Below are 26,179 nucleotides of genomic sequence, written 5' to 3' on the forward strand. Positions count from 1 at the left end.
CTTGCCTTTGTGTTCTCTTGAAAACCCTCTCTTCCAGTCTAGATGAGGGGAAACAATTTGAAAAAGACATTGGAACCATTCTTCTTTTTCAGAGTTACATATAGCTTAGCATTTTTTACTTTGAAGGTTAGGCAAGCATTGTTCCTCACAAGTTCAGCCCTGCTCATGTACCAAGTTGAGAATGCTGCTTTGGAGGACTCCAGACTTGAAAATTGCAAAAATGATACTACAACAGGGTAGCGTGGCCGAGCGGTCTAAGGCGCTGGATTTAGGCTCCAGTCTCTGCGGAGGCGTGGGTTCGAATCCCACCGCTCCCAAGCAGTGTTTTTAGGAGATGGCAGAAGAATTCTTATACCTAATCACTCTCAACAACGGTGCCTGACCCAAGGCTGAAGAGCAGTCATTCGCATGATGGTAGCAGAGAGCCATGCCACGATGCCATTTGCAAATGCTCATACCTGGCTTTGTTCTTAGGCGACATTGAAGACCCTGCGGTGTTTTGATAACAGGCAGGAAATGATGCATCTTTCCTCCTCTGACAGAAGAAAAATTCACCTTCTTCCACAAGAATGTCAGCAAATGCAGTCGTCCTGTGGTAGCGTGTCTGAGTGGTCTAAGGCACTGGATTTAGGCTCCAGTCTCTGAGAAGGCATGGGATCGAATGCTGCCAGCTGGTAACTTTACAATGATTCTTGCCTTTGTGTTCTCTTGAAAACCCTCTCTTCCAGTCTAGATGAAGGGAAACAATTTGAAAAAGACATTGGAACCATTCTTCTTTTTCAGAGTTACATATAGCTTAGCATTTTTTACTTTGAAGGTTAGGCAAGCATTGTTCCTCACAAGTTCAGCCCTGCTCATGTACCAAGTTGAGAATGCTGCTTTGGAGGACTCCAGACTTGAAAATTGCAAAAATGATATTACAACAGGGTAGCGTGGCCGAGTGGTCTAAGCCGCTGGATTTAGGCTCCAGTCTCTGCGGAGGCGTGAGTTTGAATCCCACCCCTGCCAAGCAGTGTTTTTAGGAGATGGCAGAAGAATTCTTATACCTAATCACTCTCAACAATGGTGCCTGACCCAAGGCTGAAGAGCAGTCATTCGCATGATGGTAGCAGAGAGCCGTGCCACGATGCCCTTTGCAAATGCTCATACCTGGCTTTGTTTTTAGGCCCCATTGAAGAAGAACCTGCGGTGTTTTGATAACAGGCAGGAAATGATGCATCTTTCCTCTTCTGACAGAAGACACATTCACCTTCTTCCACAAGAATGTCAGCAAATACAGTCTTCCTGTGGTAGCGTGTCCGAGTAGCCTAACGTGCTGGATTTAGGCTCCTGTCTCTGAGGAGGCGTGGGATCGAATGCTGCTAGATGGTAACTTTACAATGATTCTTGTTTTTGTGTTCTCTTGAAACCCCTCTCTTCCAGACCAGATGAAGGGAAACAATTTGAAAAATATATTGGAACCATTCTTCTTTTTCAGAGTTACATATAGCTTAGCATTTTTTACTTTGAAGGTTAGGCAAGCATTGTTCCTCACAAGTTCAGCCCTGCTCATGTACCAAGTTGAGAATGCTGCTTTGGAGGACTCCAGACTTGAAAATTGCAAAAATGATATTACCACAGGGTAGCGTGGCCGAGCGGTCTAAGGGGCTGGATTTAGTCTCTAGTCTCTGCGGATGCGTGGGGTCGAGTCCCACCGCTGCCAAGCAGTGTTTTTAGGAAATGGCAGAAGAATTCTTATACCTAATCACTCTCAACAACGGTGCCTGACCCAAGGCTGAAGAGCAGTTATTCGCATGATGGTAGCAGAGAGCCATGCTACGATGCCATTTGCAAGTGCTCATACCTGGCTTTGTTCTTAGGTGACATTGAAGACCCTGCAGTGTTTTGATAACAGGCAGGAAATGATGCATCTTTCCTCTTCTGACAGAAGACAAATTCAGCTTCTTCTACAAGAATGTCAGCAAATGCAGTCTTCCTGTGGTAGCGTGTCTGAGTGGTCTAAGGCACTGGATTTAGGCTCCAGTCTCTGAGAAGGCATGGGATCGAATGCTGCCAGCTGGTAACTTTACAATGATTCTTGCCTTTGTGTTCTCTTGAAAACCCTCTCTTCCAGTACAGATGACGGGAAACAATTTGAAAAAGACATTGGAACCCTTCTTTTTCAGAGTTACATATAGCTTAGCATTTTTTACTTTGAAAGTTAGGCAAGCATTGTTCCTCACAAGTTCAGCCCTGCTCATGTACCAAGTTGAGAATGCTGCTTTGGAGGACTCCAGACTTGAAAACTGCAAAAAAGAGATTACCACAGGGTAGCGTGGCCGAGCGGTCTAAGGCGCTGGATTAAGGCTCCAGACTCTGCGGAGGCGTGGGTTCGAATCCCACCGCTGCCAAGCAGTGTTTTTAGGAGATGGCAGAAGAATTCTTATACCTAATCACTCTCAACAACGGTGCCTGACCCAAGGCTGAAGAGCAGTTATTCGCATGATGGTAGCAGAGAGCCATGCTACGATGCCATTTGCAAGTGCTCATACCTGGCTTTGTTCTTAGGTGACATTGAAGACCCTGCAGTGTTTTGATAACAGGCAGGAAATGATGCATCTTTCCTCTTCTGACAGAAGACAAATTCAGCTTCTTCTACAAGAATGTCAGCAAATACAGTCTTCCTGTGGTAGCGTGTCTGAGTGGTCTAAGGCACTGGATTTAGGCTCCAGTCTCTGAGAAGGCATGGGATCGAATGCTGCCAGCTGGTAACTTTACAATGATTCTTGCCTTTGTGTTCTCTTGAAAACCCTCTCTTCCAGTACAGATGACGGGAAACAATTTGAAAAAGACATTGGAACCCTTCTTCTTTTTCAGAGTTACATATAACTTAGCATTTTTTACTTTGAAAGTTAGGCAAGCATTGTTCCTCACAAGTTCAGCCCTGCTCATGTACCAAGTTGAGAATGCTGCTTTGGAGGACTCCAGACTTGAAAATTGCAAAAAAGATATTACCAAAGGGTAGCGTTGCCGAGCGGTCTAAGGCGCTGGATTTAGGCTCCAGTCTCTGCGGAGGCGTTGGTTCGAATCCCACCGCTGCCAAGCAGTGTTTTTAGGAGATGGCAGAAGAATTCTTATACCTAATCACTCTCAACAACGGTGCCTGACCCAAGGCTGAAGAGCAGTCATTCGCATGATGGTAGCAGAGAGCCATGCCACGATGCCATTTGCAAATGCTCATACCTGGCTTTGTTCTTAGGCGACATTGAAGACCCTGCGGTGTTTTGATAACAGGCAGGAAATGATGCATCTTTCCTCCTCTGACAGAAGAAAAATTCACCTTCTTCCACAAGAATGTCAGCAAATGCAGTCGTCCTGTGGTAGCGTGTCTGAGTGGTCTAAGGCACTGGATTTAGGCTCCAGTCTCTGAGAAGGCATGGGATCGAATGCTGCCAGCTGGTAACTTTACAATGATTCTTGCCTTTGTGTTCTCTTGAAAACCCTCTCTTCCAGTCTAGATGAAGGGAAACAATTTGAAAAAGACATTGGAACCATTCTTCTTTTTCAGAGTTACATATAGCTTAGCATTTTTTACTTTGAAGGTTAGGCAAGCATTGTTCCTCACAAGTTCAGCCCTGCTCATGTACCAAGTTGAGAATGCTGCTTTGGAGGACTCCAGACTTGAAAATTGCAAAAATGATATTACAACAGGGTAGCGTGGCCGAGTGGTCTAAGCCGCTGGATTTAGGCTCCAGTCTCTGCGGAGGCGTGAGTTTGAATCCCACCCCTGCCAAGCAGTGTTTTTAGGAGATGGCAGAAGAATTCTTATACCTAATCACTCTCAACAATGGTGCCTGACCCAAGGCTGAAGAGCAGTCATTCGCATGATGGTAGCAGAGAGCCGTGCCACGATGCCCTTTGCAAATGCTCATACCTGGCTTTGTTTTTAGGCCCCATTGAAGAAGAACCTGCGGTGTTTTGATAACAGGCAGGAAATGATGCATCTTTCCTCTTCTGACAGAAGACACATTCACCTTCTTCCACAAGAATGTCAGCAAATACAGTCTTCCTGTGGTAGCGTGTCCGAGTAGCCTAACGTGCTGGATTTAGGCTCCTGTCTCTGAGGAGGCGTGGGATCGAATGCTGCTAGATGGTAACTTTACAATGATTCTTGTTTTTGTGTTCTCTTGAAACCCCTCTCTTCCAGACCAGATGAAGGGAAACAATTTGAAAAATATATTGGAACCATTCTTCTTTTTCAGAGTTACATATAGCTTAGCATTTTTTACTTTGAAGGTTAGGCAAGCATTGTTCCTCACAAGTTCAGCCCTGCTCATGTACCAAGTTGAGAATGCTGCTTTGGAGGACTCCAGACTTGAAAATTGCAAAAATGATATTACCACAGGGTAGCGTGGCCGAGCGGTCTAAGGGGCTGGATTTAGTCTCTAGTCTCTGCGGATGCGTGGGGTCGAGTCCCACCGCTGCCAAGCAGTGTTTTTAGGAAATGGCAGAAGAATTCTTATACCTAATCACTCTCAACAACGGTGCCTGACCCAAGGCTGAAGAGCAGTCATTCCCATGATGGTAGCAGAGAGCCATGCCACGATGCCGTTTGCAAATGCTCATACCTGGCTTTGTTCTTAGGCGACATTGAAGACCCTGCAGTGTTTTGATAACAGGCAGGAAATGATGCATCTTTCCTCTTCTGACAGAAGACAAATTCAGCTTCTTCTACAAGAATGTCAGCAAATGCAGTCTTCCTGTGGTAGCGTGTCTGAGTGGTCTAAGGCACTGGATTTAGGCTCCAGTCTCTGAGAAGGCATGGGATCGAATGCTGCCAGCTGGTAACTTTACAATGATTCTTGCCTTTGTGTTCTCTTGAAAACCCTCTCTTCCAGTACAGATGACGGGAAACAATTTGAAAAAGACATTGGAACCCTTCTTCTTTTTCAGAGTTACATATAGCTTAGCATTTTTTACTTTGAAAGTTAGGCAAGCATTGTTCCTCACAAGTTCAGCCCTGCTCATGTACCAAGTTGAGAATGCTGCTTTGGAGGACTCCAGACTTGAAAATTGCAAAAAAGAGATTACTACAGGGTAGCGTGGCCGAGCGGTCTAAGGCGCTGGATTAAGGCTCCAGACTCTGCGGAGGCGTGGGTTCGAATCCCACCGCTGCCAAGCAATGTTTTTAGGAGATGGCAGAAGAATTCTTATACCTAATCACTCTCAACAACGGTGCCTGACCCAAGGCTGAAGAGCAGTCATTCGCATGATGGTAGCAGAGAGCCATGCCACGATGCCATTTGCAAATGCTCATACCTGGCTTTGTTCTTAGGCGACATTGAAGACCCTGCGGTGTTTTGATAACAGGCAGGAAATGATGCATCTTTCCTCCTCTGACAGAAGAAAAATTCACCTTCTTCCACAAGAATGTCAGCAAATGCAGTCGTCCTGTGGTAGCGTGTCTGAGTGGTCTAAGGCACTGGATTTAGGCTCCAGTCTCTGAGAAGGCATGGGATCGAATGCTGCCAGCTGGTAACTTTACAATGATTCTTGCCTTTGTGTTCTCTTGAAAACCCTCTCTTCCAGTCTAGATGAAGGGAAACAATTTGAAAAAGACATTGGAACCATTCTTCTTTTTCAGAGTTACATATAGCTTAGCATTTTTTACTTTGAAGGTTAGGCAAGCATTGTTCCTCACAAGTTCAGCCCTGCTCATGTACCAAGTTGAGAATGCTGCTTTGGAGGACTCCAGACTTGAAAATTGCAAAAATGATATTACAACAGGGTAGCGTGGCCGAGTGGTCTAAGCCGCTGGATTTAGGCTCCAGTCTCTGCGGAGGCGTGAGTTTGAATCCCACCCCTGCCAAGCAGTGTTTTTAGGAGATGGCAGAAGAATTCTTATACCTAATCACTCTCAACAATGGTGCCTGACCCAAGGCTGAAGAGCAGTCATTCGCATGATGGTAGCAGAGAGCCGTGCCACGATGCCCTTTGCAAATGCTCATACCTGGCTTTGTTTTTAGGCCCCATTGAAGAAGAACCTGCGGTGTTTTGATAACAGGCAGGAAATGATGCATCTTTCCTCTTCTGACAGAAGACACATTCACCTTCTTCCACAAGAATGTCAGCAAATACAGTCTTCCTGTGGTAGCGTGTCCGAGTAGCCTAACGTGCTGGATTTAGGCTCCTGTCTCTGAGGAGGCGTGGGATCGAATGCTGCTAGATGGTAACTTTACAATGATTCTTGTTTTTGTGTTCTCTTGAAACCCCTCTCTTCCAGACCAGATGAAGGGAAACAATTTGAAAAATATATTGGAACCATTCTTCTTTTTCAGAGTTACATATAGCTTAGCATTTTTTACTTTGAAGGTTAGGCAAGCATTGTTCCTCACAAGTTCAGCCCTGCTCATGTACCAAGTTGAGAATGCTGCTTTGGAGGACTCCAGACTTGAAAATTGCAAAAATGATATTACCACAGGGTAGCGTGGCCGAGCGGTCTAAGGGGCTGGATTTAGTCTCTAGTCTCTGCGGATGCGTGGGGTCGAGTCCCACCGCTGCCAAGCAGTGTTTTTAGGAAATGGCAGAAGAATTCTTATACCTAATCACTCTCAACAACGGTGCCTGACCCAAGGCTGAAGAGCAGTTATTCGCATGATGGTAGCAGAGAGCCATGCTACGATGCCATTTGCAAGTGCTCATACCTGGCTTTGTTCTTAGGTGACATTGAAGACCCTGCAGTGTTTTGATAACAGGCAGGAAATGATGCATCTTTCCTCTTCTGACAGAAGACAAATTCAGCTTCTTCTACAAGAATGTCAGCAAATGCAGTCTTCCTGTGGTAGCGTGTCTGAGTGGTCTAAGGCACTGGATTTAGGCTCCAGTCTCTGAGAAGGCATGGGATCGAATGCTGCCAGCTGGTAACTTTACAATGATTCTTGCCTTTGTGTTCTCTTGAAAACCCTCTCTTCCAGTACAGATGACGGGAAACAATTTGAAAAAGACATTGGAACCCTTCTTTTTCAGAGTTACATATAGCTTAGCATTTTTTACTTTGAAAGTTAGGCAAGCATTGTTCCTCACAAGTTCAGCCCTGCTCATGTACCAAGTTGAGAATGCTGCTTTGGAGGACTCCAGACTTGAAAACTGCAAAAAAGAGATTACCACAGGGTAGCGTGGCCGAGCGGTCTAAGGCGCTGGATTAAGGCTCCAGACTCTGCGGAGGCGTGGGTTCGAATCCCACCGCTGCCAAGCAGTGTTTTTAGGAGATGGCAGAAGAATTCTTATACCTAATCACTCTCAACAACGGTGCCTGACCCAAGGCTGAAGAGCAGTTATTCGCATGATGGTAGCAGAGAGCCATGCTACGATGCCATTTGCAAGTGCTCATACCTGGCTTTGTTCTTAGGTGACATTGAAGACCCTGCAGTGTTTTGATAACAGGCAGGAAATGATGCATCTTTCCTCTTCTGACAGAAGACAAATTCAGCTTCTTCTACAAGAATGTCAGCAAATACAGTCTTCCTGTGGTAGCGTGTCTGAGTGGTCTAAGGCACTGGATTTAGGCTCCAGTCTCTGAGAAGGCATGGGATCGAATGCTGCCAGCTGGTAACTTTACAATGATTCTTGCCTTTGTGTTCTCTTGAAAACCCTCTCTTCCAGTACAGATGACGGGAAACAATTTGAAAAAGACATTGGAACCCTTCTTCTTTTTCAGAGTTACATATAACTTAGCATTTTTTACTTTGAAAGTTAGGCAAGCATTGTTCCTCACAAGTTCAGCCCTGCTCATGTACCAAGTTGAGAATGCTGCTTTGGAGGACTCCAGACTTGAAAATTGCAAAAAAGATATTACCAAAGGGTAGCGTTGCCGAGCGGTCTAAGGCGCTGGATTTAGGCTCCAGTCTCTGCGGAGGCGTTGGTTCGAATCCCACCGCTGCCAAGCAGTGTTTTTAGGAGATGGCAGAAGAATTCTTATACCTAATCACTCTCAACAACGGTGCCTGACCCAAGGCTGAAGAGCAGTCATTCGCATGATGGTAGCAGAGAGCCATGCCACGATGCCATTTGCAAATGCTCATACCTGGCTTTGTTCTTAGGCGACATTGAAGACCCTGCGGTGTTTTGATAACAGGCAGGAAATGATGCATCTTTCCTCCTCTGACAGAAGAAAAATTCACCTTCTTCCACAAGAATGTCAGCAAATGCAGTCGTCCTGTGGTAGCGTGTCTGAGTGGTCTAAGGCACTGGATTTAGGCTCCAGTCTCTGAGAAGGCATGGGATCGAATGCTGCCAGCTGGTAACTTTACAATGATTCTTGCCTTTGTGTTCTCTTGAAAACCCTCTCTTCCAGTCTAGATGAAGGGAAACAATTTGAAAAAGACATTGGAACCATTCTTCTTTTTCAGAGTTACATATAGCTTAGCATTTTTTACTTTGAAGGTTAGGCAAGCATTGTTCCTCACAAGTTCAGCCCTGCTCATGTACCAAGTTGAGAATGCTGCTTTGGAGGACTCCAGACTTGAAAATTGCAAAAATGATATTACAACAGGGTAGCGTGGCCGAGTGGTCTAAGCCGCTGGATTTAGGCTCCAGTCTCTGCGGAGGCGTGAGTTTGAATCCCACCCCTGCCAAGCAGTGTTTTTAGGAGATGGCAGAAGAATTCTTATACCTAATCACTCTCAACAATGGTGCCTGACCCAAGGCTGAAGAGCAGTCATTCGCATGATGGTAGCAGAGAGCCGTGCCACGATGCCCTTTGCAAATGCTCATACCTGGCTTTGTTTTTAGGCCCCATTGAAGAAGAACCTGCGGTGTTTTGATAACAGGCAGGAAATGATGCATCTTTCCTCTTCTGACAGAAGACACATTCACCTTCTTCCACAAGAATGTCAGCAAATACAGTCTTCCTGTGGTAGCGTGTCCGAGTAGCCTAACGTGCTGGATTTAGGCTCCTGTCTCTGAGGAGGCGTGGGATCGAATGCTGCTAGATGGTAACTTTACAATGATTCTTGTTTTTGTGTTCTCTTGAAACCCCTCTCTTCCAGACCAGATGAAGGGAAACAATTTGAAAAATATATTGGAACCATTCTTCTTTTTCAGAGTTACATATAGCTTAGCATTTTTTACTTTGAAGGTTAGGCAAGCATTGTTCCTCACAAGTTCAGCCCTGCTCATGTACCAAGTTGAGAATGCTGCTTTGGAGGACTCCAGACTTGAAAATTGCAAAAATGATATTACCACAGGGTAGCGTGGCCGAGCGGTCTAAGGGGCTGGATTTAGTCTCTAGTCTCTGCGGATGCGTGGGGTCGAGTCCCACCGCTGCCAAGCAGTGTTTTTAGGAAATGGCAGAAGAATTCTTATACCTAATCACTCTCAACAACGGTGCCTGACCCAAGGCTGAAGAGCAGTCATTCCCATGATGGTAGCAGAGAGCCATGCCACGATGCCGTTTGCAAATGCTCATACCTGGCTTTGTTCTTAGGCGACATTGAAGACCCTGCAGTGTTTTGATAACAGGCAGGAAATGATGCATCTTTCCTCTTCTGACAGAAGACAAATTCAGCTTCTTCTACAAGAATGTCAGCAAATGCAGTCTTCCTGTGGTAGCGTGTCTGAGTGGTCTAAGGCACTGGATTTAGGCTCCAGTCTCTGAGAAGGCATGGGATCGAATGCTGCCAGCTGGTAACTTTACAATGATTCTTGCCTTTGTGTTCTCTTGAAAACCCTCTCTTCCAGTACAGATGACGGGAAACAATTTGAAAAAGACATTGGAACCCTTCTTCTTTTTCAGAGTTACATATAGCTTAGCATTTTTTACTTTGAAAGTTAGGCAAGCATTGTTCCTCACAAGTTCAGCCCTGCTCATGTACCAAGTTGAGAATGCTGCTTTGGAGGACTCCAGACTTGAAAATTGCAAAAAAGAGATTGCTACAGGGTAGCGTGGCCGAGCGGTCTAAGGCGCTGGATTAAGGCTCCAGACTCTGCGGAGGCGTGGGTTCGAATCCCACCGCTGCCAAGCAATGTTTTTAGGAGATGGCAGAAGAATTCTTATACCTAATCACTCTCAACAACGGTGCCTGACCCAAGGCTGAAGAGCAGTTATTCGCATGATGGTAGCAGAGAGCCATGCTACGATGCCATTTGCAAGTGCTCATACCTGGCTTTGTTCTTAGGTGACATTGAATACCCTGCAGTGTTTTGATAACAGGCAGGAAATGATGCATCTTTCCTCTTCTGACAGAAGACAAATTCAGCTTCTTCTACAAGAATGTCAGCAAATGCAGTCTTCCTGTGGTAGCGTGTCTGAGTGGTCTAAGGCACTGGATTTAGGCTCCAGTCTCTGAGAAGGCATGGGATCGAATGCTGCCAGCTGGTAACTTTACAATGATTCTTGCCTTTGTGTTCTCTTGAAAACCCTCTCTTCCAGTACAGATGACGGGAAACAATTTGAAAAAGACATTGGAACCCTTCTTTTTCAGAGTTACATATAGCTTAGCATTTTTTACTTTGAAAGTTAGGCAAGCATTGTTCCTCACAAGTTCAGCCCTGCTCATGTACCAAGTTGAGAATGCTGCTTTGGAGGACTCCAGACTTGAAAATTGCAAAAAAGAGATTACCACAGGGTAGCGTGGCCGAGCGGTCTAAGGCGCTGGATTAAGGCTCCAGACTCTGCGGAGGCGTGGGTTCGAATCCCACCGCTGCCAAGCAGTGTTTTTAGGAGATGGCAGAAGAATTCTTATACCTAATCACTCTCAACAACGGTGCCTGACCCAAGGCTGAAGAGCAGTTATTCGCATGATGGTAGCAGAGAGCCATGCTACGATGCCATTTGCAAGTGCTCATACCTGGCTTTGTTCTTAGGCGACATTGAAGACCCTGCAGTGTTTTGATAACAGGCAGGAAATGATGCATCTTTCCTCTTCTGACAGAAGACAAATTCAGCTTCTTCTACAAGAATGTCAGCAAATACAGTCTTCCTGTGGTAGCGTGTCTGAGTGGTCTAAGGCACTGGATTTAGGCTCCAGTCTCTGAGAAGGCATGGGATCGAATGCTGCCAGCTGGTAACTTTACAATGATTCTTGCCTTTGTGTTCTCTTGAAAACCCTCTCTTCCAGTACAGATGACGGGAAACAATTTGAAAAAGACATTGGAACCCTTCTTCTTTTTCAGAGTTACATATAGCTTAGCATTTTTTACTTTGAAAGTTAGGCAAGCATTGTTCCTCACAAGTTCAGCCCTGCTCATGTACCAAGTTGAGAATGCTGCTTTGGAGGACTCCAGACTTGAAAATTGCAAAAAAGATATTACCAAAGGGTAGCGTGGCCGAGCGGTCTAAGGCGCTGGATTTAGGCTCCAGTCTCTGCGGAGGCGTGGGTTCGAATCCCACCGCTGCCAAGCAGTGTTTTTAGGAGATGGCAGAAGAATTCTTATACCTAATCACTCTCAACAACGGTGCCTGACCCAAGGCTGAAGAGCAGTCATTCGCATGATGGTAGCAGAGAGCCATGCCACGATGCCATTTGCAAATGCTCATACCTGGCTTTGTTCTTAGGCGACATTGAAGACCCTGCGGTGTTTTGATAACAGGCAGGAAATTATGCATCTTTCCTCCTCTGACAGAAGAAAAATTCACCTTCTTCCACAAGAATGTCAGCAAATGCAGTTGTCCTGTGGTAGCGTGTCTGAGTGGTCTAAGGCACTGGATTTAGGCTCCAGTCTCTGAGAAGGCATGGGATCGAATGCTGCCAGCTGGTAACTTTACAATGATTCTTGCCTTTGTGTTCTCTTGAAAACCCTCTCTTCCAGTCTAGATGAAGGGAAACAATTTGAAAAAGACATTGGAACCATTCTTCTTTTTCAGAGTTACATATAGCTTAGCATTTTTTACTTTGAAGGTTAGGCAAGCATTGTTCCTCACAAGTTCAGCCCTGCTCATGTACCAAGTTGAGAATGCTGCTTTGGAGGACTCCAGACTTGAAAATTGCAAAAATGATATTACAACAGGGTAGCGTGGCCGAGTGGTCTAAGCCGCTGCATTTAGGCTCCAGTCTCTGCGGAGGCGTGAGTTTGAATCCCACCCCTGCCAAGCAGTGTTTTTAGGAGATGGCAGAAGAATTCTTATACCTAATCACTCTCAACAATGGTGCCTGACCCAAGGCTGAAGAGCAGTCATTCGCATGATGGTAGCAGAGAGCCGTGCCACGATGCCCTTTGCAAATGCTCATACCTGGCTTTGTTTTTAGGCCCCATTGAAGAAGAACCTGCGGTATTTTGATAACAGGCAGGAAATGATGCATCTTTCCTCTTCTGACAGAAGACACATTCACCTTCTTCCACAAGAATGTCAGCAAATACAGTCTTCCTGTGGTAGCGTGTCCGAGTAGCCTAACGTGCTGGATTTAGGCTCCTGTCTCTGAGGAGGCGTGGGATCGAATGCTGCTAGATGGTAACTTTACAATGATTCTTGTTTTTGTGTTCTCTTGAAACCCCTCTCTTCCAGACCAGATGAGGGGAAACAATTTGAAAAATATATTGGAACCATTCTTCTTTTTCAGAGTTACATATAGCTTAGCATTTTTTACTTTGAAGGTTAGGCAAGCATTGTTCCTCACAAGTTCAGCCCTGCTCATGTACCAAGTTGAGAATGCTGCTTTGGAGGACTCCAGACTTGAAAATTGCAAAAATGATATTACCACAGGGTAGCGTGGCCGAGCGGTCTAAGAGGCTGGATTTAGTCTCTAGTCTCTGCGGATGCGTGGGGTCGAGTCCCACCGCTGCCAAGCAGTGTTTTTAGGAAATGGCAGAAGAATTCTTATACCTAATCACTCTCAACAACGGTGCCTGACCCAAGGCTGAAGAGCAGTCATTCCCATGATGGTAGCAGAGAGCCATGCCACGATGCCGTTTGCAAATGCTCATACCTGGCTTTGTTCTTAGGCGACATTGAAGACCCTGCAGTGTTTTGATAACAGGCAGGAAATGATGCATCTTTCCTCTTCTGACAGAAGACAAATTCAGCTTCTTCTACAAGAATGTCAGCAAATGCAGTCTTCCTGTGGTAGCGTGTCTGAGTGGTCTAAGGCACTGAATTTAGGCTCCAGTCTCTGAGAAGGCATGGGATCGAATGCTGCCAGCTGGTAACTTTACAATGATTCTTGCCTTTGTGTTCTCTTGAAAACCCTCTCTTCCAGTACAGATGACGGGAAACAATTTGAAAAAGACATTGGAACCCTTCTTCTTTTTCAGAGTTACATATAGCTTAGCATTTTTTACTTTGAAAGTTAGGCAAGCATTGTTCCTCACAAGTTCAGCCCTGCTCATGTACCAAGTTGAGAATGCTGCTTTGGAGGACTCCAGACTTGAAAATTGCAAAAAAGATATTACCACAGGGTAGCGTGGCCGAGCGGTCTAAGGCGCTGGATTAAGGCTCCAGTCTCTGCGGAGGCGTGGGTTCGAATCCCACCGCTGCCAAGCAGTGTTTTTAGGAGATGGCAGAAGAATTCTTATACCTAATCACTCTCAACAACGGTGCCTGACCCAAGGCTGAAGAGCAGTTATTCGCATGATGGTAGCAGAGAGCCATGCTACGATGCCATTTGCAAATGCTCATACCTGGCTTTGTTCTTAGGCGACATTGAAGACCCTGCAGTGTTTTGATAACAGGCAGGAAATGATGCATCTTTCCTCTTCTGACAGAAGACAAATTCAGCTTCTTCTACAAGAATGTCAGCAAATACAGTCTTCCTGTGGTAGCGTGTCTGAGTGGTCTAAGGCACTGGATTTAGGCTCCAGTCTCTGAGAAGGCATGGGATCGAATGCTGCCAGCTGGTAACTTTACAATGATTCTTGCCTTTGTGTTCTCTTGAAAACCCTCTCTTCCAGTACAGATGACGGGAAACAATTTGAAAAAGACATTGGAACCCTTCTTCTTTTTCAGAGTTACATATAGCTTAGCATTTTTTACTTTGAAAGTTAGGCAAGCATTGTTCCTCACAAGTTCAGCCCTGCTCATGTACCAAGTTGAGAATGCTGCTTTGGAGGACTCCAGACTTGAAAATTGCAAAAAAGACACTTACACTGGGTAGCATGGCCGAGTGGTCTAAGGCGCTGGATTTAGGCTCCAGTCTCTGACGAGGTGTGATATTGAATGCTGCCAGACGATAAGTTTACAACGATTCTTGCCGTTGTGTTCTCTTGACAACCCTCTCTTGCACACTAGATGAGGGGAAACAATTTGAAAAAGACATTGGAACCATTCTTCTTTTTCAGAGTTACATATAGCTTAGCATTTTTTACTTTGAAGGTTAGGCAAGCATTGTTCCTCACAAGTTCAGCTCTGCTCATGTACCAAGTTGAGAATGCTGGTTTGGAGGACTCCAGACTTGAAAATTGCAAAAAAGAGATTACCACAGGGTAGCGTGGCCGAGCGGTCTAAGGCGCTGGATTAAGGCTCCAGACTCTGCGGAGGCGTGGGTTTGAATCCCACCGCTGCCAAGCAGTGTTTTTAGGAGATGGCAGAAGAATTCTTATACCTAATCACTCTCAACAACGGTGCCTGACCCAAGGCTGAAGAGCAGTTATTCGCATGATGGTAGCAGAGAGCCATGCTACGATGCCATTTGCAAGTGCTCATACCTGGCTTTGTTCTTAGGTGACATTGAAGACCCTGCAGTGTTTTGATAACAGGCAGGAAATGATGCATCTTTCCTCTTCTGACAGAAGACAAATTCAGCTTCTTCTACAAGAATGTCAGCAAATGCAGTCTTCCTGTGGTAGCGTGTCTGAGTGGTCTAAGGCACTGGATTTAGGCTCCAGTCTCTGAGAAGGCATGGGATCGAATGCTGCCAGCTGGTAACTTTACAATGATTCTTGCCTTTGTGTTCTCTTGAAAACCCTCTCTTCCAGTACAGATGACGGGAAACAATTTGAAAAAGACATTGGAACCCTTCTTTTTCAGAGTTACATATAGCTTAGCATTTTTTACTTTGAAAGTTAGGCAAGCATTGTTCCTCACAAGTTCAGCCCTGCTCATGTACCAAGTTGAGAATGCTGCTTTGGAGGACTCCAGACTTGAAAATTGCAAAAAAGAGATTACCACAGGGTAGCGTGGCCGAGCGGTCTAAGGCGCTGGATTAAGGCTCCAGACTCTGCGGAGGCGTGGGTTCGAATCCCACCGCTGCCAAGCAGTGTTTTTAGGAGATGGCAGAAGAATTCTTATACCTAATCACTCTCAACAACGGTGCCTGACCCAAGGCTGAAGAGCAGTTATTCGCATGATGGTAGCAGAGAGCCATGCTACGATGCCATTTGCAAGTGCTCATACCTGGCTTTGTTCTTAGGCGACATTGAAGACCCTGCAGTGTTTTGATAACAGGCAGGAAATGATGCATCTTTCCTCTTCTGACAGAAGACAAATTCAGCTTCTTCTACAAGAATGTCAGCAAATACAGTCTTCCTGTGGTAGCGTGTCTGAGTGGTCTAAGGCACTGGATTTAGGCTCCAGTCTCTGAGAAGGCATGGGATCGAATGCTGCCAGCTGGTAACTTTACAATGATTCTTGCCTTTGTGTTCTCTTGAAAACCCTCTCTTCCAGTACAGATGACGGGAAACAATTTGAAAAAGACATTGGAACCCTTCTTCTTTTTCAGAGTTACATATAACTTAGCATTTTTTACTTTGAAAGTTAGGCAAGCATTGTTCCTCACAAGTTCAGCCCTGCTCATGTACCAAGTTGAGAATGCTGCTTTGGAGGACTCCAGACTTGAAAATTGCAAAAAAGATATTACCAAAGGGTAGCGTGGCCGAGCGGTCTAAGGCGCTGGATTTAGGCTCCAGTCTCTGCGGAGGCGTGGGTTCGAATCCCACCGCTGCCAAGCAGTGTTTTTAGGAGATGGCAGAAGAATTCTTATACCTAATCACTCTCAACAACGGTGCCTGACCCAAGGCTGAAGAGCAGTCATTCGCATGATGGTAGCAGAGAGCCATGCCACGATGCCATTTGCAAATGCTCATACCTGGCTTTGTTCTTAGGCGACATTGAAGACCCTGCGGTGTTTTGATAACAGGCAGGAAATGATGCATCTTTCCTCCTCTGACAGAAGAAAAATTCACCTTCTTCCACAAGAATGTCAGCAAATGCAGTCGTCCTGTGGTAGCGTGTCTGAGTGGTCTAAGGCACTGGATTTAGGCTCCAGTCTCTGAGAAGGCATGGGATCGAATGCTGCCAGCTGGTAACTTTACAATGATTCTTGCCTTTGTGTTCTCTTGAAAACCCTCTCTTCCAGTCTAGATGAAGGGAAACAATTTGAAAAATACATTGGAACCATTCTTCTTTTTCAGAGTTACATATAGCTTAGCATTTTTTACTTTGAAGGTTAGGCAAGCATTGTTCCTCACAAGTTCAGCCCTGCTCATGTACCAAGTTGAGAATGCTGCTTTGGAGGACTCCAGACTTGAAAATTGCAAAAATGATATTACAACAGGGTAGCGTGGCCGAGTGGTCTAAGCCGCTGGATTTAGGCTCCAGTCTCTGCGGAGGCGTGAGTTTGAATCCCACCCCTGCCAAGCAGTGTTTTTAGGAGATGGCAGAAGAATTCTTATACCTAATCACTCTCAACAATGGTGCCTGACCCAAGGCTGAAGAGCAGTCATTCGCATGATGGTAGCAGAGAGCCGTGCCACGATGCCCTTTGCAAATGCTCATACCTGGCTTTGTTTTTAGGCCCCATTGAAGAAGAACCTGCGGTGTTTTGATAACAGGCAGGAAATGATGCATCTTTCCTCTTCTGACAGAAGACACATTCACCTTCTTCCACAAGAATGTCAGCAAATACAGTCTTCCTGTGGTAGCGTGTCCGAGTAGCCTAACGTGCTGGATTTAGGCTCCTGTCTCTGAGGAGGCGTGGGATCGAATGCTGCTAGATGGTAACTTTACAATGATTCTTGTTTTTGTGTTCTCTTGAAACCCCTCTCTTCCAGACCAGATGAGGGGAAACAATTTGAAAAATATATTGGAACCATTCTTCTTTTTCAGAGTTACATATAGCTTAGCATTTTTTACTTTGAAGGTTAGGCAAGCATTGTTCCTCACAAGTTCAGCCCTGCTCATGTACCAAGTTGAGAATGCTGCTTTGGAGGACTCCAGACTTGAAAATTGCAAAAATGATATTACCACAGGGTAGCGTGGCCGAGCGGTCTAAGGGGCTGGATTTAGTCTCTAGTCTCTGCGGATGCGTGGGGTCGAGTCCCACCGCTGCCAAGCAGTGTTTTTAGGAAATGGCAGAAGAATTCTTATACCTAATCACTCTCAACAACGGTGCCTGACCCAAGGCTGAAGAGCAGTCATTCCCATGATGGTAGCAGAGAGCCATGCCACAATGCCGTTTCCAAATGCTCATACCTGGCTTTGTTCTTAGGCGACATTGAAGAAGAACCTGCAGTGTTTTGATAACAGGCAGGAAATGATGCATCTTTCCTCTTCTGACAGAAGACAAATTCACCTTCTTCCACAAGAATGTCAGCAAATACTGTCTTCCTGTGGTAGCGTGTCCGAGTGGTCTAAGGCACTGGATTTAGGCTCCAGTCTCTGAGAAGGCGTGGGATCGAATGCTGCCAGCTGGTAACTTTACAATGATTCTTGCCTTTGTGTTCTCTTGAAAACCCTCTCTTCCAGTACAGATGACGGGAAACAATTTGAAAAAGACATTGGAACCCTTCTTCTTTTTCAGTTACATATAGCTTAGCATTTTTTACTTTGAAAGTTAGGCAAGCATTGTTCCTCACAAGTTCAGCCCTGCTCATGTACCAAGTTGAGAATGCTGCTTTGGAAGACTCCAGACCTGAAAATGACAAAAAAGACACTTACACTGGGTAGCATGGCCGAGTGGTCTAAGGCGCTGGATTTAGGCTCCAGTCTCTGACGAGGTGTGATATTGAATGCTGCCAGACGATAAGTTTACAACGATTCTTGCCGTTGTGTTCTCTTGACAACCCTCTCTTCCACACTAGATGAGGGGAAACAATTTGAAAAAGACATTGGAACCATTCTTCTTTTTCAGAGTTACATATAGCTTAGCATTTTTTACTTTGAAGGTTAGGCAAGCATTGTTCCTCACAAGTTCAGCTCTGCTCATGTACCAAGTTGAGAATGCTGGTTTGGAGGACTCCAGACTTGAAAATTGCAAAAAAGATATTACCGCAGTGTAGCGTGGCCGAGCGGTCTAAGGCGCTGGATTTAGGCTCCAGTCTCTGTGGAGGCGTGGGTTCGAATCCCACTGCTGCCAAGCAGTGTTTTTAGGAGATGGCAGAAGAATTCTTATACCTAATCACTCTCAACAAAGGTGCCTGACCCAAGGCTGAAGAGCAGTCATTCGCATGATGGTAGCAGAGAGCCATGCCACGATGCCGTTTGCAAATGCTCATACCTGGCTTTGTTCTTAGGCGACATTGAAGACCCTGCGGTGTTTTGATAACAGGCAGGAAATGATGCATCTTTCCTCTTTTGACAGAAGACAAATTCACCTTCTTCCACAAGAATGTCAGCAAATACAGTCTTCCTGTGGTAGCGTGGCCGAGTGGTCTAAGGCGCTGCATTTAGGCTCCAGTCTCTGAGGAGGCGTGGGATCGAATGCTGCCAGCTGGTAACTTTACAATGATTCTTGCCTTTGTGTTCTCTTGAAAACCCTCTCTTCCAGTCTAGATGAGGGGAAACAATTTGAAAAAGACATTGGAACCATTCTTCTTTTTCAGAGTTACATATAGCTTAGCATTTTTTACTTTGAAGGTTAGGCAAGCATTGTTCCTCACAAGTTCAGCCCTGCTCATGTACCAAGTTGAGAATGCTGCTTTGGAGGACTCCAGACTTGAAAATTGCAAAAATGATACTACAACAGGGTAGCGTGGCCGAGTTGTCTAAGGCGCTGGATTTAGGCTCCAGTCTCTGCGGAGGCGTGGGTTCGAATCTCACTGCTGCCAAGCAGTGTTTTTAGGAGATGGAAGAAGAATTCTTATACCTAATCACTCTCAACAATGGTGCCTGACCCAAGGCTGAAGAGCAGTCATTCGCATGATGGTAGCAGAGAGCCATGCCACAATGCCGTTTGCAAATGCTCATACCTGGCTTTGTTCTTAGGCCCCATTGAAGAAGAACCTGCGGTGTTTTGATAACAGGCAGGAAATGATGCATCTTTCCTCTTCTGACAGAAGACAAATTCACCTTCTTCCACAAGAATGTCAGCAAATACTGTCTTCCTGTGGTAGCGTGTCCTAGTGGTCTAAGGCACTGGATTTAGGTTCCAGTCTCTGAGAAGGCGTGGGATCGAATGCTGCCAGCTTGTCACTTTACAATGATTCTTGCCTTTGTGTTCTCTTGAAAACCCTCTCTTCCAGTACAAATGACGGGAAACAATTTGAAAAAGACATTGGAACCATTCTTCTTTTTCAGAGTTACATATAGCTTAGCATTTTTTACTTTGAAGGTTAGGCAAGCATTGTTCCTCACAAGTTCAGCCCTGCTCATGTACCAAGTTGAGAATGCTGCTTTGGAGGACTCCAGACTTGAAAATTGCAAAAATGATATTACCACAGGGTAGCGTGGCCGAGTGGTCTAAGGCGCTGGATTTAGGCTCCAGTCTCTGCTGAGGCGTGGGATTGAATGCTGCCAACTGGTAACTTTACAATGATTCTTGCCTTTGTGTTCTCTTGAAAACCCACTCTTCCAGTATAGATGATGGGAAACAATTTGAAAAAGACATTGGAACCCTTCTTCTTTTTCAGAGTTACATATAGCTTAGCATTTTTTACTTTGAAGGTTATGCAAGCATTGTTCCTCACAAGTTCAGCCCTGCTCATGTACCAAGTTGAGAATGCTGCTTTGGAGGACTCCAGACTTGAAAATTGCAAAAATGGCATTACAACAGGGTAGCGTGGCCGAGTGTTCTAAGGTGCTGGATTTAGGCTCCAGTCTCTGCGGATGCGTGGGGTCGAATCCCACCGCTGCCAAGCAGTGTTTTTAGGAAATGGCAGAAGAATTCTTATACCTAATCACTCTCAACAATGGTGCCTGACCCAAGGCTGAAGAGCAGTCATTCGCATGATGGTAGCAGAGAGCCATGCCACAATGCCGTTTCCAAATGCTCATACCTGGCATTGTTCTTAGGCGACATTGAAGACCCTGCGGTGTTTTGATAACAGGCAGGAAATGATGCATCTTTCCTCTTTTGACAGAAGACAAATTCACCTTCTTCCACAAGAATGTCAGCAAATACAGTCTTCCTGTGGTAACGTGTCTGAGTGGTCTAAGGCGCTGCATTTAGGCTCCAGTCTCTGAGGAGGCTGTGGGATCGAATGCTGCCAGCTGGTAACTTTACAACGATTCTTGCCTTTGTGTTCTCTTGAAAACCCTCTCTTCCAGTCTAGATGAGGGGAAACAATTTGAAAAAGACATTGGAACCATTCTTCTTTTTCAGAGTTATATATAGCTTAGCATTTTTTACTTTGAAGGTTAGGCAAGCATTGTTCCTCACAAGTTCAGCCCTGCTCATGTACCAAGTTGAGAATGCTGCTTTGGAGGACTCCAGACTTGAAAATTGCAAAAATTATATTACAACAAGGTAGCGTGGCCGAGTGGTCTAAGGTGCTGGATTTAGGCTCCAGTCTCTGCGGAGGCGTGGGTTTGAATCCCACTGCTGCCAAGCAGTGTTTTTAGGAGATGGCAGAAGAATTCTTATACCTAATCACTCTCAACAATGGTGCCTGACCCAAGGCTGAAGAGCAGTCATTCGCATGATGGTAGCAGAGAGCCATGCCACGATGCCGTTTGCAAATGCTCATACCTGGCTTTGTTCTTAGGCGACATTAAAGACCCTGCGGTGTTTTGATAACAGGCAGGAAATGATGCATCTTTCCTCTTTTGACAGAAGACAAATTCACCTTCTTCCACAAGAATGTCAGCAAATACAGTCTTCCTGTGGTAGCGTGTCTGAGTGGTCTAAGGCGCTGCATTTAGGCTCCAGTCTCTGAGGAGGCGTGGGATCGAATGCTGCCAGCTGGTAACTTTACAATGATTCTTGCCTTTGTGTTCTCTTGAAAACCCTCTCTTCCAGTCTAGATGAGGGGAAACAATTTGAAAAAGACATTGGAACCATTCTTCTTTTTCAGAGTTACATATAGCTTAGCATTTTTTACTTTGAAGGTTAGGCAAGCATTGTTCCTCACAAGTTCAGCCCTGCTCATGTACCAAGTTGAGAATGCTGCTTTGGAGGACTCCAGACTTGAAAATTGCAAAAAAGATATTACCAAAGGGTAGCGTGGCCGAGCGGTCTAAGGCGCTGGATTTAGGCTCCAGTCTCTGCGGAGGCGTGGGTTCGAATCTCACCGCTGCCAAGCAGTGTTTTTAGGAGATGGCAGAAGAATTCTTATACCTAATCACTCTCAACAATGGTGCCTGACCCAAGGCTGAAGAGCAGTCATTCGCATGATGGTAGCAGAGAGCCATGCCACAATGCCGTTTGCAAATGCTCATACCTGGCTTTGTTCTTAGGCCCCATTGAAGAAGAACCTGCGGTGTTTTGATAACAGGCAGGAAATGATGCATCTTTCCTCTTCTGACAGAAGACAAATTCACCTTCTTCCACAAGAATGTCAGCAAATACTGACTTCCTGTGGTAGCGTGTCCTAGTGGTCTAAGGCACTGGATTTAGGTTCCAGTCTCTGAGAAGGCGTGGGATCGAATGCTGCCAGCTTGTCACTTTACAATGATTCTTGCCTTTGTGTTCTCTTGAAAACCCTCTCTTCCAGTACAGATGATGGGAAACAATTTGAAAAAGACATTGGAACCATTCTTCTTTTTCAGAGTTACATATAGCTTAGCATTTTTTACTTTGAAGGTTAGGCAAGCATTGTTCCTCACAAGTTCAGCCCTGCTCATGTACCAAGTTGAGAATGCTGCTTTGGAGGACTCCAGACTTGAAAATTGCAAAAATGATATTACAACAGGGTAGCGTGGCCGAGTGGTCTAAGGCGCTGGATTTAGGCTCCTGTCTCTGCTGAGGCGTGGGATTGAATGCTGCCAACTGGTAACTTTACAATGATTCTTGCCTTTGTGTTCTCTTGAAAACCCACTCTTCCAGTATAGATGATGGGAAACAATTTGAAAAAGACATTGTAACCCTTCTTCTTTTTCAGAGTTACATATAGCTTAGCATTTTTTACTTTGAAGGTTATGCAAGCATTGTTCCTCACAAGTTCAGCCCTGCTCATGTACCAAGTTGAGAATGCTGCTTTGGAGGACTCCAGACTTGAAAATTGCAAAAATGGCATTACAACAGGGTAGCGTGGCCGAGTGTTCTAAGGCGCTGGATTTAGGCTCCAGTCTCTGCGGATGCGTGGGGTCGAATCCCACCGCTGCCAAGCAGTGTTTTTAGGAAATGGCAGAAGAATTCTTATACCTAATCACTCTCAACAACGGTGCCTGACCCAAGGCTGAAGAGCAGTCATTCGCATGATGGTAGCAGAGAGCCATGCCACAATGCCGTTTCCAAATGCTCATACCTGGCTTTGTTCTTAGGCGACATTGAAGACCCTGCGGTGTTTTGATAACAGGCAGGAAATGATGCATCTTTCCTCTTTTGACAGAAGACAAATTCACCTTCTTCCACAAGAATGTCAGCAAATACAGCCTTCCTGTGGTAACGTGTCTGAGTGGTCTAAGGCGCTGCATTTAGGCTCCAGTCTCTGAGGAGGCGTGGGGTCGAATGCTGCCAGCTGGTAACTTTACAACGATTCTTGCCTTTGTGTTCTCTTGAAAACCCTCTCTTCCAGTCTAGATGAGGGGAAACAATTTGAAAAAGACATTGGAACCATTCTTCTTTTTCAGAGTTATATATAGCTTAGCATTTTTTACTTTGAAGGTTAGGCAAGCATTGTTCCTCACAAGTTCAGCCCTGCTCATGTACCAAGTTGAGAATGCTGCTTTGGAGGACTCCAGACTTGAAAATTGCAAAAATGATATTACAACAAGGTAGCGTGGCCGAGTGGTCTAAGGTGCTGGATTTAGGCTCCAGTCTCTGCGGAGGCGTGGGTTCGAATCCCACTGCTGCCAAGCAGGGTTTTTAGGAGATGGCAGAAGAATTCTTATACCTAATCACTCTCAACAAAGGTGCCTGACCCAAGGCTGAAGAGCAGTCATTCGCATGATGGTAGCAGAGAGCCATGCCACGATGCCGTTTGCAAATGCTCATACCTGGCTTTGTTCTTAGGCGACATTAAAGACCCTGCGGTGTTTTGATAACAGGCAGGAAATGATGCATCTTTCCTCTTTTGACAGAAGACAAATTCACCTTCTTCCACAAGAATGTCAGCAAATACAGTCTTCCTGTGGTAGCGTGTCTGAGTGGTCTAAGGCGCTGCATTTAGGCTCCAGTCTCTGAGGAGCCGTGGGATCGAATGCTGCCAGCTGGTAACTTTACAATGATTCTTGCCTTTGTGTTCTCTTGAAAACCCTCTCTTTCAGTCTAGATGAGGGGAAACAATTTGAAAAAGACATTGGAACCATTCTTCTTTTTCAGAGTTACATATAGCTTAGCATTTTTTACTTTGAAGGTTAGGCAAGCATTGTTCCTCACAAGTTCAGCCCTGCTCATGTACCAAGTTGAGAATGCTGCTTTGGAGGACTCCAGACTTGAAAATTGCAAAAATGATACTACAACTGGGTAGCGTGGCCGAGTGGTCTAAGGCGCTGGATTTAGGCTCCAGTCTCTGCGGAGGCGTGGGTTCGAATCTCACCGCTGCCAAGCAGTGTTTTTAGGAGATGGCAGAAGAATTCTTATACCTAATCACTCTCAACAATGGTGCCTGACCCAAGGCAGAAGAGCAGTCATTCGCATGATGGTAGCAGAGAGCCATGCCACAATGCCGTTTGCAAATGCTCATACCTGGCTTTGTTCTTAGGCCCCATTGAAGAAGAACCTGCGGTGTTTTGATAACAGGCAGGAAATGATGCATCTTTCCTCTTCTGACAGAAGACAAATTCACCTTCTTCCACAAGAATGTCAGCAAATACTGTCTTCCTGTGGTAGCGTGTCCTAGTGGTCTAAGGCACTGGATTTAGGTTCCAGTCTCTGAGAAGGCGTGGGATCGAATGCTGCCAGCTTGTCACTTTACAATGATTCTTGCCTTTGTGTTCTCTTGAAAACCCTCTCTTCCAGTACAGATGACGGGAAACAATTTGAAAAAGACATTGGAACCATTCTTCTTTTTCAGAGTTACATATAGCTTAGCATTTTTTACTTTGAAGGTTAGGCAAGCATTGTTCCTCACAAGTTCAGCCCTGCTCATGTACCAAGTTGAGAATGCTGCTTTGGAGGACTCCAGACTTGAAAATTGCAAAAATGATATTACAACAGGGTAGCGTGGCCGAGTGGTCTAAGGCGCTGGATTTAGGCTCCAGTCTCTGCTGAGGCGTGGGATTGAATGCTGGTAACTTTACAATGATTCTTGCCTTTGTGTTCTCTTGAAAACCCACTCTTCCAGTATAGATGATGGGAAACAATTTGAAAAAGACATTGGAACCATTCTTCTTTTTCAGAGTTACATATAGCTTAGCATTTTTTACTTTGAAGGTTAGGCAAGCATTGTTCCTCACAAGTTCAGCCCAGCTCATGTACCAAGTTGAGAATGCTGCTTTGGAGGACTCCAGACTTGCAAATTGCAAAAATGATATTACAACAGGGTAGCGTGGCCGAGTGGTCTAAGGTGCTGGATTTAGGCTCCAGTCTCTGCGGAGGCGTGGGTTTGAATCCCATTGCTGCCAAGCAGTGATTTTAGGAGATGGCAGAAGAATTCTTATACCTAATCACTCTCAACAACGGTGCCTGACCCAAGGCTGAAGAGCAGTCATTCGCATGATGGTAGCAGAGAGCCATGCCACAATGCCGTTTCCAAATGCTCATACCTGGCTTTGTTCTTAGGCGACATTGAAGAAGAACCTGCATTGTTTTGATAACAGGCAGGAAATGATGCATCTTTCCTCTTCTGACAGAAGACACATTCACCTTCTTCCACAAGAATGTCAGCAAATACAGTCTTCCTGTGGTAGCGTGTCCGAGTAGCCTAACGTGCTGGATTTAGGCTCCAGTCTCTGAGGAGGCGTGGGATCGAATGCTGCTAGATGGTAACTTTACAATGATTCTTGTCTTTGTGTTCTCTTGAAACCCCTCTCTTCCAGACCAGATGAGGGGAAACAATTTGAAAAATATATTGGAACCATTCTTCTTTTTCAGAGTTACATATAGCTTAGCATTTTTTACTTTGAATGTTAGGCAAGCATTGTTCCTCACAAGTTCAGCCCTGCTCATGTACCAAGTTGAGAATGCTGCTTTGGAGGACTCCAGACTTGAAAATTGCAAAAATGATATTACAACAGGGTAGCGTGGCCGAGTGGTCTAAGGCGCTGGATTTAGGCTCCAGTCTCTGCGGAGGCGTGGGTTCGAATCCCACCGCTTCCAAGCAGTGTTTTTAGGACATGGCAGAAGAATTCTTATACCTAATCACTCTCAAAAACGTTGCCTGACCCAAGGCTGAAGAGCAGTCATTCGCATGATGGTAGCAGAGAGCCATGCCACGATGCCGTTTGCAAATGCTCATACCTGGCTTTGTTCTTAGGCCCCATTGAAGAAGAACCTGCGGTGTTTTGATAACAGGCAGGAAATGATGCATCTTTCCTCTTCTGACAGAAGACAAATTCACCTTCTTCCACAAGAATGTCAGCAAATACTGTCTTCCTGTGGTAGCGTGTCCTAGTGGTCTAAGGCACTGGATTTAGGTTCCAGTCTCTGAGAAGGCGTGGGATCGAATGCTGCCAGCTTGTCACTTTACAATGATTCTTGCCTTTGTGTTCTCTTGAAAACCCTCTCTTCCAGTACAGATGACGGGAAACAATTTGAAAAAGACATTGGAACCATTCTTCTTTTTCAGAGTTACATATAGCTTAGCATTTTTTACTTTGAAGGTTAGGCAAGCATTGTTCCTAACAAGTTCAGCCCTGCTCATGTACCAAGTTGAGAATGCTGCTTTGGAGGACTCCAGACTTGAAAATTGCAAAAATGATATTACAACAGGGTAGCGTGGCCGAGTGATCTAAGGCGCAGGATTTAGGCTCCAGTCTCTGCGGAGTCGTGGGTTTGAATCCCACCGCTGCCAA

The 26,179-nt window shown here is 45.3% G+C and overlaps 23 non-coding genes across 23 annotated transcripts; all 23 read left to right on the forward strand.

Moving 5' to 3' along the window:
• Positions 1–234: 234 nt before the first annotated feature.
• On the forward strand, positions 235–317 carry trnal-uag (transfer RNA leucine (anticodon UAG)). Its single transcript has one exon. It is a non-coding gene; the product is annotated as a tRNA-Leu (tRNA).
• Positions 318–2,308: 1,991 nt separating this feature from the next.
• trnal-aag (transfer RNA leucine (anticodon AAG)) lies at positions 2,309–2,390 on the forward strand. Its single transcript has one exon. It is a non-coding gene; the product is annotated as a tRNA-Leu (tRNA).
• Positions 2,391–2,999: 609 nt separating this feature from the next.
• trnal-uag (transfer RNA leucine (anticodon UAG)) lies at positions 3,000–3,081 on the forward strand. The gene has a single exon. It is a non-coding gene; the product is annotated as a tRNA-Leu (tRNA).
• Positions 3,082–5,075: 1,994 nt separating this feature from the next.
• On the forward strand, positions 5,076–5,157 carry trnal-aag (transfer RNA leucine (anticodon AAG)). Its single transcript has one exon. It is a non-coding gene; the product is annotated as a tRNA-Leu (tRNA).
• A 1,991-nt stretch (positions 5,158–7,148) lies between these two features.
• On the forward strand, positions 7,149–7,230 carry trnal-aag (transfer RNA leucine (anticodon AAG)). Its single transcript has one exon. It is a non-coding gene; the product is annotated as a tRNA-Leu (tRNA).
• Positions 7,231–7,839: 609 nt separating this feature from the next.
• trnal-uag (transfer RNA leucine (anticodon UAG)) lies at positions 7,840–7,921 on the forward strand. Its single transcript has one exon. It is a non-coding gene; the product is annotated as a tRNA-Leu (tRNA).
• Positions 7,922–9,915: 1,994 nt separating this feature from the next.
• trnal-aag (transfer RNA leucine (anticodon AAG)) lies at positions 9,916–9,997 on the forward strand. The gene has a single exon. It is a non-coding gene; the product is annotated as a tRNA-Leu (tRNA).
• A 606-nt stretch (positions 9,998–10,603) lies between these two features.
• trnal-aag (transfer RNA leucine (anticodon AAG)) lies at positions 10,604–10,685 on the forward strand. The gene has a single exon. It is a non-coding gene; the product is annotated as a tRNA-Leu (tRNA).
• A 609-nt stretch (positions 10,686–11,294) lies between these two features.
• On the forward strand, positions 11,295–11,376 carry trnal-uag (transfer RNA leucine (anticodon UAG)). The gene has a single exon. It is a non-coding gene; the product is annotated as a tRNA-Leu (tRNA).
• Positions 11,377–13,370: 1,994 nt separating this feature from the next.
• On the forward strand, positions 13,371–13,452 carry trnal-aag (transfer RNA leucine (anticodon AAG)). Its single transcript has one exon. It is a non-coding gene; the product is annotated as a tRNA-Leu (tRNA).
• Positions 13,453–14,393: 941 nt separating this feature from the next.
• trnal-aag (transfer RNA leucine (anticodon AAG)) lies at positions 14,394–14,475 on the forward strand. Its single transcript has one exon. It is a non-coding gene; the product is annotated as a tRNA-Leu (tRNA).
• Positions 14,476–15,081: 606 nt separating this feature from the next.
• On the forward strand, positions 15,082–15,163 carry trnal-aag (transfer RNA leucine (anticodon AAG)). Its single transcript has one exon. It is a non-coding gene; the product is annotated as a tRNA-Leu (tRNA).
• A 609-nt stretch (positions 15,164–15,772) lies between these two features.
• On the forward strand, positions 15,773–15,854 carry trnal-uag (transfer RNA leucine (anticodon UAG)). Its single transcript has one exon. It is a non-coding gene; the product is annotated as a tRNA-Leu (tRNA).
• A 2,327-nt stretch (positions 15,855–18,181) lies between these two features.
• trnal-uag (transfer RNA leucine (anticodon UAG)) lies at positions 18,182–18,263 on the forward strand. The gene has a single exon. It is a non-coding gene; the product is annotated as a tRNA-Leu (tRNA).
• A 609-nt stretch (positions 18,264–18,872) lies between these two features.
• Positions 18,873–18,954, forward strand: trnal-uag (transfer RNA leucine (anticodon UAG)). Its single transcript has one exon. It is a non-coding gene; the product is annotated as a tRNA-Leu (tRNA).
• A 1,636-nt stretch (positions 18,955–20,590) lies between these two features.
• trnal-uag (transfer RNA leucine (anticodon UAG)) lies at positions 20,591–20,672 on the forward strand. Its single transcript has one exon. It is a non-coding gene; the product is annotated as a tRNA-Leu (tRNA).
• A 609-nt stretch (positions 20,673–21,281) lies between these two features.
• On the forward strand, positions 21,282–21,363 carry trnal-uag (transfer RNA leucine (anticodon UAG)). Its single transcript has one exon. It is a non-coding gene; the product is annotated as a tRNA-Leu (tRNA).
• Positions 21,364–22,307: 944 nt separating this feature from the next.
• trnal-uag (transfer RNA leucine (anticodon UAG)) lies at positions 22,308–22,389 on the forward strand. The gene has a single exon. It is a non-coding gene; the product is annotated as a tRNA-Leu (tRNA).
• A 609-nt stretch (positions 22,390–22,998) lies between these two features.
• trnal-uag (transfer RNA leucine (anticodon UAG)) lies at positions 22,999–23,080 on the forward strand. The gene has a single exon. It is a non-coding gene; the product is annotated as a tRNA-Leu (tRNA).
• Positions 23,081–23,689: 609 nt separating this feature from the next.
• trnal-uag (transfer RNA leucine (anticodon UAG)) lies at positions 23,690–23,771 on the forward strand. The gene has a single exon. It is a non-coding gene; the product is annotated as a tRNA-Leu (tRNA).
• A 937-nt stretch (positions 23,772–24,708) lies between these two features.
• Positions 24,709–24,790, forward strand: trnal-uag (transfer RNA leucine (anticodon UAG)). Its single transcript has one exon. It is a non-coding gene; the product is annotated as a tRNA-Leu (tRNA).
• A 612-nt stretch (positions 24,791–25,402) lies between these two features.
• Positions 25,403–25,484, forward strand: trnal-uag (transfer RNA leucine (anticodon UAG)). Its single transcript has one exon. It is a non-coding gene; the product is annotated as a tRNA-Leu (tRNA).
• A 612-nt stretch (positions 25,485–26,096) lies between these two features.
• trnal-uag (transfer RNA leucine (anticodon UAG)) lies at positions 26,097–26,178 on the forward strand. The gene has a single exon. It is a non-coding gene; the product is annotated as a tRNA-Leu (tRNA).
• Position 26,179: the final 1 nt, after the last annotated feature.

Source organism: Brachyhypopomus gauderio, chromosome 1, assembly GCF_052324685.1.
Source record: "Brachyhypopomus gauderio isolate BG-103 chromosome 1, BGAUD_0.2, whole genome shotgun sequence".
Classification (NCBI taxonomy): domain Eukaryota; kingdom Metazoa; phylum Chordata; class Actinopteri; order Gymnotiformes; family Hypopomidae; genus Brachyhypopomus; species Brachyhypopomus gauderio.